The sequence below is a fragment of the Thalassophryne amazonica genome, chromosome 4 (genome assembly GCF_902500255.1).
Source record: "Thalassophryne amazonica chromosome 4, fThaAma1.1, whole genome shotgun sequence".
NCBI lineage: Eukaryota > Metazoa > Chordata > Actinopteri > Batrachoidiformes > Batrachoididae > Thalassophryne > Thalassophryne amazonica.
In genome coordinates this window covers 129,679,906-129,699,465 of record NC_047106.1, presented here as the reverse complement: position 1 = coordinate 129,699,465, position 19,560 = coordinate 129,679,906, and the positions used below count along the sequence as shown (strand labels likewise).

At 40.6% G+C, this 19,560-nt stretch overlaps 1 protein-coding gene across 1 annotated transcript in view; it reads left to right on the top strand.

Annotated features, from left to right (window-relative positions):
* The first annotated feature begins 6,641 nt into the window (after positions 1-6,641).
* The window catches only part of LOC117508733 (protein FAM222B-like), a 44,617-nt gene continuing 31,698 nt past the window's right edge, over positions 6,642-19,560 (top strand). The window contains exon 1 of the mRNA XM_034168553.1: positions 6,642-6,791. The gene's annotated coding sequence lies outside the window, so the exon portion shown is untranslated. The remainder of the gene's footprint in view (positions 6,792-19,560) is intronic.

The window sequence follows — 19,560 nt, the reverse complement described above, 5'->3', positions numbered from 1 at the left end:
TCAGTTTGGATATGTCAGAATACTTGACAAGGTCATGTTGCCTTATGCTGAAGAGGACATGCCCTTGAAATGGGTGTTTCAACAAGACAATGACCCCAAGCACACTAGTAAATGAGCAAAATCTTGGTTTCAAACCAACAAAATTAATGCCTTGCAGATGTGAAGAAATCATGAAAAACTGTGGTTATACAACTAAATGCTAGTTTAGTGATTTACAGGATTGCTAAAAAAGCAGTTTGAACATAATAGTTTTGAGTTTGTAGCATCAACAGCAGATGCTACTATTATTGTGAACACCCCCTTTTCTACTTTTTTTTTTTTTTTTTTTTACTAATAGACCAATTTCATCGCCTTAAGAGTGTGCATATCATGAATGCTTGGTCTTGTTGGATTTGTGAGAATCTACTGAATCTACTGGTACCTTGCTTCCCATGTAACAATAAGAAATATACTCAAAACCTGGATTAATCTTATTAGTCACACAGCACTACTATTATTCTGAACACTACTGTATGTATGATATTGCAGCTCTTTGTTCACATTTTGCAAACCTGGTTTAAAAGCTATGCTTTTGAAGCTGTTTTTGTGCATAAGTGGTGTCAAATTCATGAGTGGATGAGCAACTTTTGCATAATACATCAATACGGAACATGCAGATTTTAAAAACGTGATCTGATAGAGGAAATTTGAGCTCAGATTCAGATTCTTTGCCCCAAAATGATCCAAAATCAGTTCTCAAAGTCCATGCAAGAAAATTATTTTATTTATTTATTTTGACCAGTGTAATCCATCCCACCTCAAAGGTGTGGCATATCAAGATGCTGATTAGACAGCATGATTATTGCACAGGTGTGCCTTAGGCTGGCCACAATAAAAGACCACTCTGAAATGTGATGTTTTGCTTTTTTTTTGAGGGGGGGAGGGGTTGTCAGAAAACCAGTCAGTATCTGGTGTGACCACCATTTGTCTCATGCAGTGCAACACTACTTCACTTAGAGTTGATCAGACTGTTGATTGTGGCCTGTGGAATGTTGGCAGTCTTGAATAAAGTACCTTACTATAAAATTACTTTGGTAAAAGTTGAAGTTTCCTTTAAAAATATTATCTGGCATTTTCTGTACTTAAGTATCAAAATACATTTCTCATATAAAATGTACTTTGAGTAAAAGTAAAATGAGTGGAGAGTGAAACAGCAACATGAAAAGAAAGCCAGTGTGGTGTCTGGAGAACCCAGGAGGGGGCCTCAGCCCCTATAAAAGTCTGGATCTGCCTCTGGCGAAGCAGTTGGCGTTGGTTGACGGGATGAGAGAGCAACAGGTGGATGTATATATAGCTGTAAATATAGTTTCTGTTCTTTTTCTGAAGACTCACACACACGTTTCTGTTAAGCACAACAGCCTTGTGAAACTGAACTGTCATTTATAGCTGAACAGCCAAATTTAAGGAAAAGTAAAAAAAAAAAAAAAAAGCATCACCACCAACCACTGCAAAGCAACCAAATGTGGTGCTTTGGGCTATCGAATCCAAAACGTGGCGCCGCTTTTACGCAGCGCTTCTCCGCGAACATTTCATATAAAATAAATGAAACAAAACAGCCATGCTGGCCAGTTCTGTCGGTACTGAAGTTTTCCCCTTAATTCCGACGTGCACTGCACTGTAGCGGGAGCCAATCCGTGTGGATGTCTGTGCGTCAGCGTGTGCGCATTTGGAGTCCAAAGCGCAGATGGTTTTCACCCTCCACAGTCTTCCTCAGGAGAGCGCAGATTCAGTCTGTCATCTTTTATATTTTTTGTCTTTTAAACTTGTTTGGGCACTTGATGCTGCAGGGCTGGAAGGCGCTGCGCTCCGGCTGGAGAGGACCGTATCTCTAACTGCTGTACAGCTGCGCTCCGGCTTTCACCTCTGCAAACAGGCGTTGCCCAATCAAATGTCTTCTACTTTTATATTGTAGTAACGAGTAATCAAAATGGTTATGAGAAATGTATTGGAGTAAAAGTATACATTTTATTGAGGAAATATAGTGGAGTAAAAGTAAAAGTTGGCAGAAATGTAAATAACGAAGTACAGATATGTCAAAATTCTACTTAAGTGCAGTAACAAAGTACTTCTACTTCGTTACATTACAAAACTGAATGTTGATCCACTCCTCTTCAATGACTGTGCGGAGTTGCTGGATATTGGCAGGAACTGGAACCCGCTGTCATATACATGGATCCAGTGCATCCCAAACATGCTCAAAGGGTGATGTGTGGTGAGTATTCTGGCCAGGCAAGAACTGGGATGTTTTCAGCTTCCAGGAATTGTGTACAGATTATTGTAACATGGGCGGTGCATTATCATGCTGCAACATGGGGTGATGGTTGTGGATGAATGGTGCAACAATGGGCCTCGGGGATCTTGTCATGGTGTCTCTGTGCATTCAAAATGCCATCAATAAATTGCAGCTGTGTTCCTCGTCCATAACATACCCCTGCTCATACCATAACCCCACCGCCACCATGGGCCACTCCATCTACAACGTTGCCATCAGCAAACCCCTCAACCACACAACACCACACGCGCTGTTTGCCATCTGCCCTGAACAGTGAAAACTGGTATCCGTGAAGAGAACACCTCTCCAACATACCAGGCATCATTGAATGTAAGCATTTGCCCACTCCAGCCAGTTATGATGATGAACTGCAGTCAGGTCAAGACCCTGATAAGGACAGTGAGCATGCAGATGAGCTTCCCTGAGATGGTTTCTGGCTGTTTGCGCAGAATTTCTTTGGTTCTGCAAATCGATTGTTGCAGCAGCTGTCCGGGTGGCTGGTCTCAGATGATGTTGGAGGTGAACATGCTGGATGTGGAGGTCCTGGGCTGGCATGGTTACACATGGTCAGCAGTTCTGAGGTCGATCGGATGTACTGCCAAATGCTCTGAAACGCCTTTGTAAACGGCTTATGGTAGACAAATGAACATTCAATTCAGAGGCAACAGTTATGGTGGACATTCCTGCAGTCAGCATCCAGTTGCACACTACCTCTTGCTGCATCTGTTGCATTGCACTGTGTGATAAAACTGAACATTTGAGAGTGGCCTTTTCTTGTGGCCAGCCTAAGGCACCTGTGCAATAATCATGCTGTCTAATCAGAATCTTGATATGCCACACCTGTGAGGTGGGATGAAGCACTCACTAACAGATTTAGACAGATTTGTGAACAATATTGGAGAGAAATAGGTCTTTTGTGTATATAGAAAATGTTTTAGATCTTTGAGTTCAGCTCATGTAAAATTGGAGCAAAAACAAAAGTGCTACATTTATTTTTTGTTCAGTGTATATTGCTTGCTCCACAGTCATGATGACATGTCAGCATGTAGACTAGTTAAATAGCCATGGATTGTTTGTTGCCAGACAGGGGAAAAAATTAATTTAATCCATTTTTGAATATGGCTGTAACATTAAAAAATGGGGTAAAAGTGCAGCGCTGTGAATACTTCAGAGGCGTCAAATCCAGCTTCAGAAAGTAAAAGTCCAGCCACATATTTGTTCCATCTTCCCAATAAACCAGCTGATTGTAATTAGTTCAGCTCTTCAGGCAGGTGGATGACCTAATTATTGAGATCACCTGTTTTAGGTGTACAGGTAGAAGCAACACATGTAGTGCAGCAGATAACAGAATATTTGCAGAGGAATCCTTCAAATCCAGTTACAAGCACCAAAGTTTGACTGTGTATACCTTTTGGTACATATTTTAGAAAAATAACATTAGCCATTTGAATTTTGAATATGGGGGCCAAGTAGGGGTCAATTGAAGAACTGCATAGGGGTAAAAAAAATGTTCCAATCATAGTGAAAGCTATTCCACAGTATGTGTCTGATCACAAATATTCCAAAAAGGTATAGCTTGGACTGTCTATGACTGAATGTTATGGAGTTATGGGGTAAAAACAGCAAGCATGGCGACAAAGGTCGCTTTCAGTTTGTACAGGGGTCAAAAGTTAAAGTTGCTCCAGTTATGGTAAAACATGGTGCAAATTATTGGTTGAGTTAGTAGGATTTTAAAAAGGAATAGTTTGCACCATGTGCCATGCTTAGTTGTCACGTTACAGGGTAACATGTCATAGAATCCAATGGACGTCAGCATTGTTTGACCTTTACTTTGGAGACCAAACATTCAGCACAGTCAGAACTATTCCATTTGTTAATCCTATTAATTCAACCAATAATTTGCACCACGTTTTACCAAAAGCTGGAGCAACTTCAAGGCTGTTCTATATAAAGCCAGAATTGTCTGCGTATTTTTCCCAAATGTGTCTGTCAGTTTATTTTGTTTCTTATTTGGTCACACCTTGCTTCTAAAATATCCCCTGCTGGTGAGAACATACACTGCAGTGTGACTTCGGCGCGGGGACAGCTCTTTCTCACTTGCTTTAGTTGACAACGGCGGAGGATTCAAACTGTAATTTGGAAAACTTTCCATCCAGTATTTCTCTGAATGATGACGAAATGGACCAAACTGAGGAGACTGTGACAGTGGAGAACCCAGGTCGTGTACAGCTTTACAGGTTTGTGCCAGAAGGATTTAAAGGAGATGATTCAGATGAGGAATTGGGCCAAAACAACGATGATGGCAACAAACTTGGCAGGGAAACCAGGCGCTTGGAAGATCTACATTGGTCAGTATTTTGGTTGCATAATCGTTAGTTATTTTACCTAACCACAATTTACAGTTTTTCTCAATTGATAAAACACTGTTCCTGAAAAATAGCACACATTTCCCAAAATATTGCACACTATTTCCCCAAAATAGGACACAATTCACAAAGCACTGCACACTTGTGTCAAAAGCGCACTTTATTGTCAAAATTAGAACACTCCAGTCAAAATGTGCACACACTGATCAAAATTAGCACACTGCACTGCAAAATGCAAAACACTGTTCCCTCACTGTGTTTCCACATTCAGTGTAAAAAATTATGTTGTCTCCAAAAATGACAACTAGAACACAAATGCAACTCACAATTGAGTCAGAGGGCACCATTACAGTCCCTAACTGTACAAGTCTGAAGGACCTAAATGACATGGTTAGATGGTGAGGAGCTTCCAGGCATATGAGAGGCAAATAAAGAAAAATGCTTAAAAAGGCAGGGGGTGTGGGGTGCGGAGCTCCCCCAGAAGCTGAAAGGTTTTAGCCATGCTAATGCTCCCCTGAAGCATTTACTCAAAAAGTCTGAAGGATCTAAATGACATGGTGAGATGCTGAAGAGCTTCGCTCGTGCATGTCCACAACATATACATGTTAATATGAGCTTTGTGCCGCCATGCGGTGCAAAGCTTGATCTTATGGTAGATGAAGGCACAAACCGGAAATTCCACAAAACAATCCGGAAATGGCACAAAAAAATCTGCCCAGTGGGGAAAAAGCCACAGACAAGACAACATTGTCGTAAAAAGCTACAAACAGATGGTAGACGAAGGCGCAAACTGGAAATGACATGGTGAGATGCAGAAGAGCTTTGCTCGTTCATGTCCGCAGCATATACATATTAATGATATTAGTAGTGTGTATATGATAACAACAACCTAAACAATTTATAAATATATTAACATAAAAAATTACATAACTAACAGGAAATAAAAGGGTTGGGTTCTTCCTCTAAACATTCTGCACTCACATGCCATTCCAACTCATTATAGAACCTCCACGATTTATTAACACTCTTGAAAAATGTCAGCTACCTATTTCATAAACACTACAATGTAGAGCCGGTGACACTTTAGTTTACAGTATATTCCCGTACACATAAATCAGCGTCACCAAAAATCCCAGTGGCCTAGATCTTCAACAGGTCCAGCTACACTGAAAAGATGGTGACTGTAGGTTGCAAAATTGTGGGGTAGAGGTGGGCGGATCAATCCTAATATTGATAATATCGATACCAATGCTGGTATTGATATTGAACGATCCTCATCTAAAAAGATCGATACGCAAGCTTTTTTTTCTCTTCCGTGCGCACTGACTGCTGTGCACCACAACATGGAGCAGCGCACCCTTGTATTGTGGTTTGTCAGCCCTCTACCTCGGGAGATTTTGTTTTAAGTTGTGTTGAGTGACATTTTTTAAACAAAAATGTCGATTGTGATAATAAAGTATTTTGTTGCCACGTACAATGTTTGACGAAATTCTATCCTAGGTCTTTTGGATCCTTTGGATCTAAAGTAAGTCCCTTCGGCTGCTCCCTTGTTTGCACTCGGGGTCGCCACAGCAAATCCAAGGTGGATCTGCATGTTGGATTGGCACAGGTTTCACGCCAGATGCCCTTCCTGACGCAACTCCACATTACATGGAGAAATGTGGCAGGGGTGGGATTTTAACCTGGAACCTTCTGCACTGAAACCAAGTGCATTAACCACTTGGCCACCACCCCCTGCAGCTTAAATATGAAAAAGTATTGGTATCTGTATCGATATCGGCAATACTGTGCCTGTATTTACTTGGTATCGGATCAATACCAAAATTCCCGGTATCGCCCACCTCTACTGTGGGGAGGAGATGTACGTAGAATAACTTGGATAGAGGTGTGCGTGTGCGTGTGTATGTGTAAAAGTATTTTCTACAGGCATCTGTACTGACGCCTAAATAATCTGGGGTCCTGTCTGCGCATGCGTCATAAATGTCGCTATTAAGTAGACAGCTGCACGGAGAACATCCTGGGGATGGTTTCTTAATATATATATATATATTTTAAAGGTAAATCAAAGGTTATCTCCACAAAATGAAGTTCCCAAACTCATAGATTCGTGAGGCGTAAGTATTTTTTTCCATTCGAATATGAGCGGCGTGTCTGTTTTGGGTGAGTGAGGAGTTTAAAGTTGCTAAGCAGCCGGCCTGCTCACGTTAGGTACAAAGGAGCTGGCAGCTAGCAGCCTGGATGTGTTGGTGTTCGATCTGTGGGGCCCAGAGCCAGGGCCTGTCCTTGTCACCGGCTCACTGTGAGCTCTTTACACCTTGCTGCCTTTTGGCCTGCCGCTTTCTTTGCTGCTGCGCCTTCAGAATGCTTCGCTTTTTTTCCTCTCAAAAATTCTTGAAAGGGTAGCTGTAAAACAGCTAACTGATCATCTGCAGAGGAACAGTCTATTTGAAGAGTTTCAGTCAGGGTTTAGAATTCATCATAGTACAGAAACAGCATTAGTGAAGGTTACAAATGATCTTCTTATGGCCTCAGACAGTGGACTCATCTCTGTGCTTGTTCTGTTAGACCTCAGTGCTGCTTTTGATACTGTTGACCATAAAATTTTATTACAGAGATTAGAGCATGCCATAGGTATTAAAGGCACTGCGCTGCGGTGGTTTGAATCATATTTATCTAATAGATTACAATTTGTTCATGTAAATGGGGAATCTTCTTCACAGACTAAGGTTAATTATGGAGTTCCACAAGGTTCTGTGCTAGGACCAATTTTATTCACTTTATACATGCTTCCCTTAGGCAGTATTATTAGACAGCATTGCTTAAATTTTCATTGTTACGCAGATGATACTCAGCTTTATCTATCCATGAAGCCAGAGGACACGCACCAATTAGCTAAACTGCAGGATTGTCTTACAGACATAAAGACATGGATGACCTCTAATTTCCTGCTTTTAAACTCAGATAAAACTGAAGTTATTGTACTTGGCCCCACAAATCTTAGAAACATGGTGTCTAACCAGATCCTTACTCTGGATGGCATTACCCTGACCTCTAGTAATACTGTGAGAAATCTTGGAGTAATTTTTGATTAGGATATGTCATTCAATGCGCATATTAAACAAATATGTAGGACTGCTTTTTTGCATTTGCGCAATATCTCTAAAATTAGAAAGGTCTTGTCTCAGAGTGATGCTGAAAAACTAATTCATGCATTTATTTCCTCTAGGCTGGACTACTGTAATTCATTATTATCAGGTTGTCCTAAAAGTTCCCTGAAAAGCCTTCAGTTAATTCAAAATGCTGCAGCTAGAGTACTAACGGGGACTAGAAGGAGAGAGCATATTTCACCCATATTGGCCTCTCTTCATTGGCTTCCTGTTAATTCTAGAATAGAATTTAAAATTCTTCTTCTTACTTATAAGGTTTTGAATAATCAGGTCCCATCTTATCTTAGGGACCTCATAGTACCATATCACCCCAATAGAGCGCTTCGCTCTCAGACTGCAGGCTTACTTGTAGTTCCTAGGGTTTGTAAGAGTAGAATGGGAGGCAGAGCCTTCAGCTTTCAGGCTCCTCTCCTCTGGAACCAGCTCCCAGTTTGGATCAGGGAGACAGACACCCTCTCTACTTTTAAGATTAGGCTTAAAACTTTCCTTTTTGCTACAGCTTATAGTTAGGGCTGGATCAGGTGACCCTGAACCATCCCTTAGTTATGCTGCTATAGACTTAGACTGCTGGGGGGTTCCCATGATGCACTGAGTGTTTCTTTCTCTTTTTGCTCTGTATGCACCACTCTGCATTTAATCATTAGTGATTGATCTCTGCTCCCCTCCACAGCATGTCTTTTTCCTGGTTCTCTCCCTCAGCCCCAACCAGTCCCAGCAGAAGACTGCACCTCCCTGAGCCTGGTTCTGCTGGAGGTTTCTTCCTGTTAAAGGGAGTTTTTCCTTCCCACTGTCGCCAAGTGCTTGCTCACAGGGGGTCGTTTTGACAGTTGGGGTTTTTCTGTAATTATTGTATGGCTTTGCCTTGCAATATGAAGCGCCTTGGGGCAACTGTTTGTTGTGATTTGGCGCTATATAAATGAAATTGATTTGATTTGATTCGCTGAGCAGATTATTATCGCTAAACGGCCTGTTAGCCGACCCGGTCTGAGACTTGACAGGTTCCCACAAAGGTTATGTTTTTGTAAAGAAGGAGGCCATAACCACATGCTTTTTTTTTTCTTCTTCTTCCTTTTTTTTTTTTGGTTCCTTGTGTGGGCTGTTAAAATTAGCTGATGCAGTGTGCCTGGATTTAAACAAGGATTTGTGGTGTTTCCGACCGTCTGAAGCAGTGAGTGTAATCTCCGCCATAAATGCCACTTCAGCTGCTGTTTACTCTCAGCACTTTTCACCTCACATGCCCTATAAAATCTCCTTAGAGGGACGCATTTACCTTGCTTTTTACATAGATGAAACCTTAACGGTGCCTCTTGTACTTTTTGTGCATTCTGTGTCTGTGTTTGTTTATATTCTGCCTTTTGGGCAGGTCCTTCTACAGGTTTGACAGCCTTCTCTGTCATCTGTCTCTTGTCAGTTCTCAAGTCTTTTTTTTTTTTTTTTTTTTTAATCTCCCTAGGTCGTCCATTAGTAAAGCTCTTCTTCCTTGTTTCTCTTCAAGTTTCCCTTTAGTCACTGTCCGATATAGGTTATCTCCTTTTAATATATGCAGTGGCCACTCCTTCTTCCTCTCTCTGCATTTTCACTAATTCTTTTTCAGTTTAGTCTTTTTGCAGTACACTTTCATTTGTTCTTTTCATTCAATTCATTTTATTTATATAGTGCTAAATTACAACAAATCTGCCCCACGGTGCTTGACATGAGTAAAGTCTAACCTTACCAACCCCTCTGAGAAAACAGCGTTACTCTTACCTCAGACACTACATTGTAAATACTAAATACTTGTCCTTGTTGTTGAAATGTCTTGTCCTGTCATCACCGAGGGAAGGTGAGAAACGAAATTTCGATTCCTTGTATGTCTAGTACATGTGAAGAATTGACAATAAAGCCGACTTTGAGTTTGACTTTGACTTAAGGGAAAAATTCCCTCTGGTGTCCTGAGGAAGAATTGCCAAGCAGACCAGACTCAGAGGGGTGATGACTGCTTAGGCCATTCTAACAGTTACAAGCAGTTACACGATAGCACAAAATCCATCTGAAGGTAAAGCCGACGTAGTTCTGTATCCCTGACACCAGCAGTGGCACTCCAGGCTGTCATTGTGGAAAGCAGTGGGTTGGCTTTGCTATCCATTATGCGGCACTGGTCACACCTTGACCACTCGCCCAGCTACAAGGCATTCAGCCAAAGAGGAAAAAGTGCAGAATCAATCTGACAATTAACAGCAGCTAGGGAATTAGTTTGACTCGCAATTAATCAACAGCGAAGCAGAGAGAGTACTAAAGTGGCCGCTGGCAGCTAACCCTTTGTTTCAGTAATAAACCCCAAATTTTTTGATGTAATGAGACTGAAACCTGCTCCATTTTAATAACACAATTGAAGAGGAGTGGCCAAGTGGTTAGTGCACTTGGTTTCAGTGCAGAAGGTTCCCAGTTCAAACCGCACCCAGTCACATTTCTCCATGTAATGTGGAGTTGTGTCAGGAAGGGCATCCGATGTTTAAAAAAAAAAAATAAAAAATTGTGCCAAATCAACATGCAGATATACGTTGGATCTGCTGTGGCAATGCTGAGTGAAAACAAGGAAGCAGCCGAAGGGACTTATGTAATAAGAGGAGAGGAAAAATAAATTTGACACCATACTTGTATGTTAGCCATATGAAAAGGAAAATGGATGAGTCCACAGAATCTATATTGTCTCAGCACACAGATTGTTCCATAGAACAAGCGCGTTATAAAAGAATGCTCTCTGGCCTCCTGCCTTCTTTTAACATGAGGTTAAATAGGTTATTTTTCAACTCCCATGACATCTTTGGCATCCTTTGCCCTAAGCACATTTCCAGTGCATCAAGCATGCTTCCTTCTTCCTCAGTCTGTGTTTCTGAGCCCTATAAAGTGATGGTCCAAACCAAGGATTTAATTAGTCTGAGTCACACCTTCTTCTAGATCTTCTATTCCTTTCAAAAGCAGATTTTGCTATTGCTGTTCGAGTTCTTGGTTATTTCTCATTCATTTTCTGCTGCTTATTTTTGGTCTGGGTCACTGTGGCAGCAGACTAAAGCCTCGTTTCTACAGAGCGGTCCAGGCTGGTACAAAAAGCTATTTTGTGCGTTTCCACATTCAAGTTTAGGGGCAGGTACCAAATTGACCAGTCCGTACTGAACCACTGTTTTGGCGCTCTTCACCTGGGGTACCAAAAAATTCCAACGGTTACAAAAGGGAGGCACTATCCCACTGCTGCCCATTGATTGGTTCAGCAGCTAAAGATGCAGTCCTCACACGACCATTCATGCATTTCTGCCTTAAAATGGCTTAAATTATGAAACCATTTACACACACTGACTAAATATAAGTCTTAATCTTACCTGTTATATCATTTCAGTCAGATTAATTATCACAGCCTGTTGAACACTGTTATCCATATAAGACGCCCTTATTTTGGAAGATGACATCTGGAAATTCTTTAATTCCTTATCATGGAAATTACTGAATAAATGCAGCATTTTTAAAGAAGTCCCTCTCTTTGTCTGCTCTGGGTGCGTTTCTCAGCCGGAACCAGAAGACACCAAACCTTTGTCCCACCAACAACAAGAAAAAATAACTATTGTAAAAGCTGAAAACATCACAGCACTACATTTATTCAAACCAGCATTCACCACAGCCGTGCGTTGTCTCTTCAACATTCTGCTTGTGATGAAAATGATCCTGTTAATGATCTACCAAGACAAAAATAAATTACAAAAAATGTTAAATTACACTGTGTGGATGGGGTGGTGCTGCGCGCCAGCTTACGCACTGTTGATGATGTGCATGTCGAAGACTACCATGCTCCGCCTACCAAATAAAAGGGTGCTGCTTGCAGTGGAAACATAAGCCAAGCCAGGCTTAACTGTTCTGAGCTGTGACATACCGACCCGGACAGCTCGGTGGAAATGAGACATAAGATGCTCAGTCCACGCTTCCCTATACTCAGGCAAGTCCTGTAACTCTTCCGAGGGATCCTGAGGCATTCCCAAGCCAGCTAGCAAATATAGTGGCTCCTGGTCTTCTCCGGGGCCTCCTCCCTGAGGAGAGGACCAGGGGCGCCAGATGCCCCCTGGTGAGGATGACTATATGCTGTATTAAAATGCAGTTTACTTATTTTGGTTGTTGATACCAAAAAGGCTCTTTAAACAGTGTTTTCCTTGACCTGGGGAGGTGACGGTCTAGTGGTTAAGGTGTTTGGCTTGAGACCAGAACATCCTCGCTTCAAATCCCAGCCTGACTGGAAAATCACTAAGGGCCCTTGGGCAAGGTCCTTAATCCCCTATTGTTCCCGGTGTGTAGTGAGCGCCTTGTATGGCAGCACCCTGACATGGGGTTGAATGTGAGGCATTATTGTAAAGCACTTTCAGCATCTGATGCAGATGGAAATGCATTATATAAATGCAGTTCATTTGCCATTTACCTTTGGTCAAATAACAAAATCTAATCGCCTCTAGCTATCTACCATGTAATGTTCCCACCACGTTCAAAGGAAATCGTTCCAGCCATTTTTGAGTTATCTTGTCTGCATACACATCACTGAAAACAATACCCTCTTGTTGCTGCTTTGTTGAGATGCGAGTTAACAAAACAATTAAAACACACCAATAATATAGCGAAGGAAAAATATTCTATTGTATAGGATTAGATGTTGCTATCCCTCAAAAAAAAAAAAATACTTGAGGCACCGATGAGACTGTGGGGTGATCATTTGGGTGATGGCATTCTTTGGGTTGTCAAGTGGGCACTCTCCTTCTTCTTTTGCTGATAGACCCACGACACCTCAAGAGGGTTCAACACTGAATCCCAGCATCCCAGGTTCACTGCCTATATGCCATCAACTCACTTGAAGGCCCAGACAGAGTCCTTTCTCTTCATCCGCAGCCACTGGCTCCCCTTCTCAGCAGTCCTGGAGAGGTCTTTGACTGCCTGCCGGTGGGCATTCCCTTGCACTCCCATCTCCCTGAGTAGCTTGGATTTTGAGGTGGTTATGAACCCTCTGCAGCCTATTTTCACTGGGCGTACCTTTGCTTTCCAGCCGTGTTGTTGCGCATCAGCTGCAAGTTCGGCGTATCTCAGTTTGTTCTTTTCGTAGGCCTCCTCTGTTGCACTCTCTCGGGGCACTGTGAGCTTGATGATGTGGATGAGCTTGAGCGAGGCTGACCACAGAACAAGGTCTGGTCACAAATTGGTAGATGCGATCTCAGCTGGAAAGCAGAGTTTCTTGCCCATGTCTGCTTGCAGCTTACAGTCCCATGCTCTGCCCATTGTCTGGCCTTAAGGTGGTGATGCTAGCTTTCCCCTCACCCTCCCGGACAAATGGTGTTGATTGCCAACATGATGGTGGGGTAGAAAGGGCGTTCATGCTTGTCTGTCAACTTTCTGAATCCTATACCGAATCCTCTATACCGAGTGCAGATACCTGCATTCAGTATAGAATGGGCTGGATCAGGGCCTTCCTGCAGGATAGAACTCAAGCAGTACGGGTGAACAGTGAAACTGTCATCAGACCAACAGGTCATTAGCGGAATACCCCAAGGATCAGTCCTTGGACCAGTGTTATTCATGTTGTATATTAATGATCTGCCGAATGACCTCGAGACCAGTATTTTTTTTATTCGCTGACAATACAAAACTCTACCAGAAATACAAGAACACTGGCGAGGCTCTTGATTGTATACAAGAAGACCTGGATAATCTGGATAAATGGTCAGATGAAGCGAAAGGATGCGCACTTTAAATGAGTCATGTTTAATGATTAAAAAAAAAAAGCTTTAATTCAGATTTGGTAAGAGTTTTTATCAACAGGCAGCTTTTGTGGAAAGCTTTTCAAAAGCTGTGTTATTCGCCAAGTATCCACAGAAAACAGAATTTGACTTTGGTTTGAGCTACACTCTGTACGGCATGTAGAAATATACACTAAACACTGAATAAATCACAGTAATAAAAAGTGCAAATGAAATATGCAATAAGAAGGAAAAAAAGAATGCACTGTCTGCAGACCGAAGATTTCAGGCTGCCTGGTCTTATGGTTTGGCAAAGCTCTAAAACTCTTAATATGAAAAAATTAATAACCCGGCAAAACAGAGAGAGAGAACACCCTAAACTTAAAAATTTGCATGATGGCACAGAAACATTGTGCCACTGTTTAGGGAGAGTGCTGCCACTACTGATATTGTTTAAAAACACAAAGGTACTTTTTATCAGATTACTCGATTAATTGATAAAATAATCAATAGAATATTTGATTCCAAAAATATTCGATAGCTGCAGCCCTATTAAAGACCTATCCTACACTGAACTACTTATCAGATTAAATATTCCAACTTTGACGTACAGAAGACTTCGGGGTGATGGAGACTTACAAACTACTCCATGGGCTATATGATGTAAACTGTGGGCCCATTTTGACTAGGACAGGAAGACCTGGTAGAAATCATGATATGACGCTATTTAAACCACAAGTGAGATAGACATCCGGAAGTTTAGCTTTTCTTGTAGGATAGTGGATACTTGGAACAGTCTTCCATCCGAGGTGGTTACAGCCTCGACGCTCAATACTTTCAAAAATCGATTGGACAAATATTGGGAGAATCTTGACATTAGGTTCAATTATGAGGTCTGATTTGGGGGAAGATGTCAGCTTCTCAAATAGTGTAACTGTAGTTGGTCTAACCAATTCTTGATATATTTCAATTTTGACCGAGGTAGCGGCAGCGGCCCTGGTCAATTTGTCAAATGTTATGTTGGAATCTTACTCTTTCTCCATAAGCCTAATGCCGCGTGCTGATCCCCCCCCCCCCCCCCCCCCCCCCCCCCCAGGTAATCACCATTTAGTTATTATATTACTGTAGGACCATGTGTGATTGATCCGGGTTGGGGTACTGGCCTAGATCCTAACTACTCCTGTATCTTACTTAGGTTACAGTAGTGGCCTACACCCAAATTCAATTCAGTTTTAGTATCAGTGACTGGTTACCTTGGCTGTGGTAATGGCCAGTAAGCAAAGTTTGTACATATTAAGCAAAGTTTGTACATATTGTAAAAATGTTAATTTTTTTTAACTTTACACACATAACTACTAGTTTGATTTTTTTTTTTTTTTTTTTCCCCAACTCATTTATCTCTAGCTGTGCACATACAATGCATGTAACATTAGAGCACCTACTTAGTGATATTAAAAGATCTGCTTATAGAGGTCTTTAGGACCTGCAAGCAGTTGTTTAATTAACTTTCCAGCACTGCTGCAAAGAGACCTTAACTCCTGTAGCAGCCTTGGGTGAGGCCAGTCTTTCAGCCCACCAAGATTTTATTTATGATCATATTTCTCATATCTAACACTGAAGCAAAAGCTGCAGTCTCACACACGTCTTTGGCACCATAAACAATATTACAGCTCTTGTTCACATTTCATGAACCTGGTTTAAAAACTATGCTTTTGAAGCTGTTTTTGTGCAGGATTAGTGGCATCACACTCATTGGTGAATGAGCAACTTTTGTGTAATCCATCAAATGGAACATGCAGATTGCAAAGAAAATGTCATGTGATGGAGGAAATGTGAGCTCAGATTCAAATTCAGCACCCCAGAATGAACCTAAATCAGTTCTCACACAAAAGGATCAAGCTCAAGGTCACAGCAAGGTCAAACACTAAATTCAATGAAATAACTTTCCTAATTGCAATTTTGCCTCCATGTTTGCCATGAATATAGTGATTGGCGTTGCCCGTAAGCCATTACCGGGGATAAGCGGTTGAGCTTCAGGGTTTACCTTGAGGTAAAAGCTGACCTACAATTAGGTCAAATTTCAGATTATAGTAAAACGTCGTATAATACACCAAATTAAAGGGTGTGATGAGAGGATCCAGAATATATCAAAAGTTCTGATGTCATTTGTCAGTATGATGTCATTTGATGACATCACAAAAATTTCAATTTTTTTTAATTTTTTTTTAAGGGTGTGGCATCTAAATCATCATTGCAGACTCTTGTAAAATCACATGTCCTACGCAGTCCTACGGAGATACCTTTCAGCACACCAGATGGTTAGTATTGAGATCGAAGGTCAAACACTAAAATTTAAAAAAAGAAAACTTTGCTGGTTGCAATTTGTGCTTTTTTGCCTCCAAATTTGGCATGAATATCGTATATTCCCTTGCCTGTCAGTCTCTCTTCATGGTGGTCGTTCCTCGTGGTAGTGTCTCTTCTTCACCTTTGGGCAAGATACCGGTCACTCTCAGGGTGACAGTTGTCATATCTTAATCAAACATGCCCCAATTAGGGCTGTCACGATTAGGAATTTCTGGAGACGATTAATTGTCAGACAAATAATTGCGATTGACGAATATATTGTCTCTTTTTTTTTTCTTTTTTCCCTTCTTTATATTCTACTATTGTAGTATAATTACACAACTCTGGAAGAACGTTTGGCTTCTGTGAGTGGAGAAACTGGGAATGGTGCAACATTTTTATTTTTATCTTTATTTTACATACAGTCCCAACTTTTTCTGAATTGTGGTTGTTTCTGTTGCATTTCTGAAATTGTTTCTCCTTATCAGTCACGTTTTGTGCTTAAACACTGCATTAAGCCCATATTGAACAAATAAATACCTTTGGAAAGTAACAGCTGTTAAAGTTCAGAGTTCTCACCAGCTTTTTGTGATCTGTGCATCTGTACATCACCACAGCTTCTTCATGTCAGGGTTTTTTTTTTTTTTTTTTTTTTTTTTTTTTTTGTGGCTCAGTTCATTCATATATTCTCATTTTTTAAATATGTTTTTAAAGATATTTGACCGTTTATTTCATCTCATGATCTCATAAATTCAGCATACGACGCGCACACAGCTCCACGTTTTCGTTTTGTTAACATGTTCACTCGGGTTAAGATCCTCTCTCTGCTCCGCGCTCGCTGCGCACTGAACGTGTCGCGCCTGCATTCAGGAATCTCCCTCACCCACCCCCTCCCTTGCAGTCTGCAGCCTGTTAACTCCGTGCACACACACAGACACACACACCGACAGCTCCGCATTTTAGCCGGCTTTTGAAGAAGACGGCACTGTTTTTAATCTGCCGTCAGCTTCCTTGTTATTGTCCCGCCTTAAGACGAGAGCGAGGCTGCATCACAATGACGTCAGATTCTGAGTCGTTTTATGCTTTGTGGATAAAATAAATAATTCACGGTAATTGCGAATATGAAAAATAATCGCGATTGAAGAATATTGTAATAATTGTGACAGCCCTAGCCCCAATCACTCTCATGTTTGAAAGTGAGGTGCAGACTGGCACTCACGATCACCTGACAGTTTGATCCAGATTGTGGCTTTTGTGGACATTTCAATTTAATATTGATAAGGACATTTTGCATCATACCTCAATCAAAAATGCCTCAATCAGTTTGTGAAAATGAGGTGCAAATTGGCACTGTCAATAAATAGACAAATTTTGATCCGCATGATATGTATTACAGATATTGCGAATATTTGATTTTAACATTGAAAAGCCCTTTTGATCTGTACTTTGTATACAGGTGCTGGTCATATAAAAAGAATATCAAAGTTGATTTATTTCAGAAATTCCAGTCAAAAAGTGAAACTTGTGTATTATATTCATTCATTACACCATGGGTTAAAGTTCTCCATCACCACGATGGATTTCCGTCATTTGGAAAATTTAACCCCACATGCGCGTGCGCACGTGGTGTCATACATGTTTTGGGGCCAAAATATGGGGGCAACATCCCATTCTGCGCTAATGAAAGCAGCAGCAATGTCAGCGTGGACTGCGGAGGAAGGGACTGTGTGAATTTTCACTCCTCTCCACTCTGTTTCCTGCTTGCCATGAGCCACGGTCCTTCTCCTCCCTGTCATTGTTAGAACATTGGCAGACCTTCTCCAAGTAGAGCGGGGTGTGGCTTTGCTTTGAACCAATGAAGCAATGATCCGACTCTGCTTCGATGGTTTGTTGTATTATTTCACTTTATCTTAATTTTCCCCCGCTAAAACCCCAAAGAGCATATATCTGAGAGTGATATTTACCTTTTTTATATTAAACTGACTTGTTATGGTCTTCTAAAACAGTTGATAGATGTATTTTATAACTTAAAAACGGGACCGATGCTAACGCATTAGCATGTCTATGGCGTTTTCAATGTTAAAGTTAGCATTAAGCTGTTCGCATCTCAGCACAGTTTGTGCATTTGTTTTCTGTATAATAAATAATGAATGGCTTAGTGTTTGTTGTCGTAAGAGTCAAATGTATTACGAATTGTAATTTTTTGTTTTTATTTATATATTAATAATAATAATCAGAAGAATCAGAATTGCCTTTATTGTCATTGTAATTTGCATTACAACAAGATTTGAGTGCAACTCCAAAAAGGTGCTTTCTGTGATGCGAGTAATTTTTAGCCAAATAAAAGATAGTGAAATTTAATGGTAAATGATTCAGAGTATATGCACAACTAATATAAACATAAGATAAAATAAAATGAAATGTGGACTAAGTAATGTAAAACGAGAATTATATACAACTGGTTAAGTTTAATGACAATTTGTTTCGGTCAAACCACATCTAAGCTGTGTTTTTACACAAGAAAAAAATTAAATGCAGTAAACTGCATATTTGTGTCTTTTTTCATTTTCAACTTATTAAAGATCACATATTACACTTTAGTCAGGCCTTTAAAATACTTTTGTGGACTCTTGCTGTAATATGTTGTCAGTGGTTGAGATAGTTGCTGTAGGCATCTAAAAATGCTCATAATTGGATGAAACCTGATGGAAATCTCTTTGTGGTCTGTTGGCGATGTATGTATGTGCAAAATAAAACAAAACGTTACTCGAGGTATGTTTTTCACGAGAATAATAACTTTATTACAAGCTCAAACGTTGATGTTGTGTGATAAAGGCCTTTAGTAATAACTCACTTCAAGAAATAATGGCAAAACTCACATGTAAGTTAAAAAAAAAAAGATTAATCGATTACTAAAATAATCGTTAGTTGCCGCCCTAGTTTGTTTTACGATTAAATGTGAATACGCCAGTTTTGAGTTTCTCAGTGTGCATGCATTTTCAAAACTGGTGACAGTGTGACTTAGTGTCAGTTGCTTTAGGCCCTGATTTTGGATTTTATTGACTGTACAGCCAGCAACACAAAACCCATTTGGTGCATTCACCGGATTAGAACAGATCAAAATACTACAGAAGACAAAGAATTTTTACTTTACACTTTGAAGTGAATTTTCTTTGTTTGAGGACTTCATACCCATTAAAATTCACCAGAATATGCAAACTTTAACTTGCTCTTTTAAAAAAAATTGTGGGGGAGAACCCCCAGACCCCCCATAATCAATACTGTTTTTACTTCACAGATTGAAGTGAGTTTTCTTTGTTTCAGAGGGCTTCATACCTGTTAAAATTCACCAGAATACACAAAATATGACTTGGTCTTTAAAAAATGTTCTGGGGGAGCACCCCCAGACCCCTCAGAATCAAGACTACACCCCACCCCCACCACCCTTTTACGTACCTTTATGTTCAATTTTGCATTCTTTTTATGCTTTGTCTGTCTCTCCTTAGAGCCTATTTAGAATAGATTTGTATGCTGTATAATGTGTTTATTGTATTTATTGAGGAAAAAAGAGTGTGTGCCCCCACTACGCCACATTTTAGGGAATTGCTGGCATTGATTTTTGCCAGGAAAAA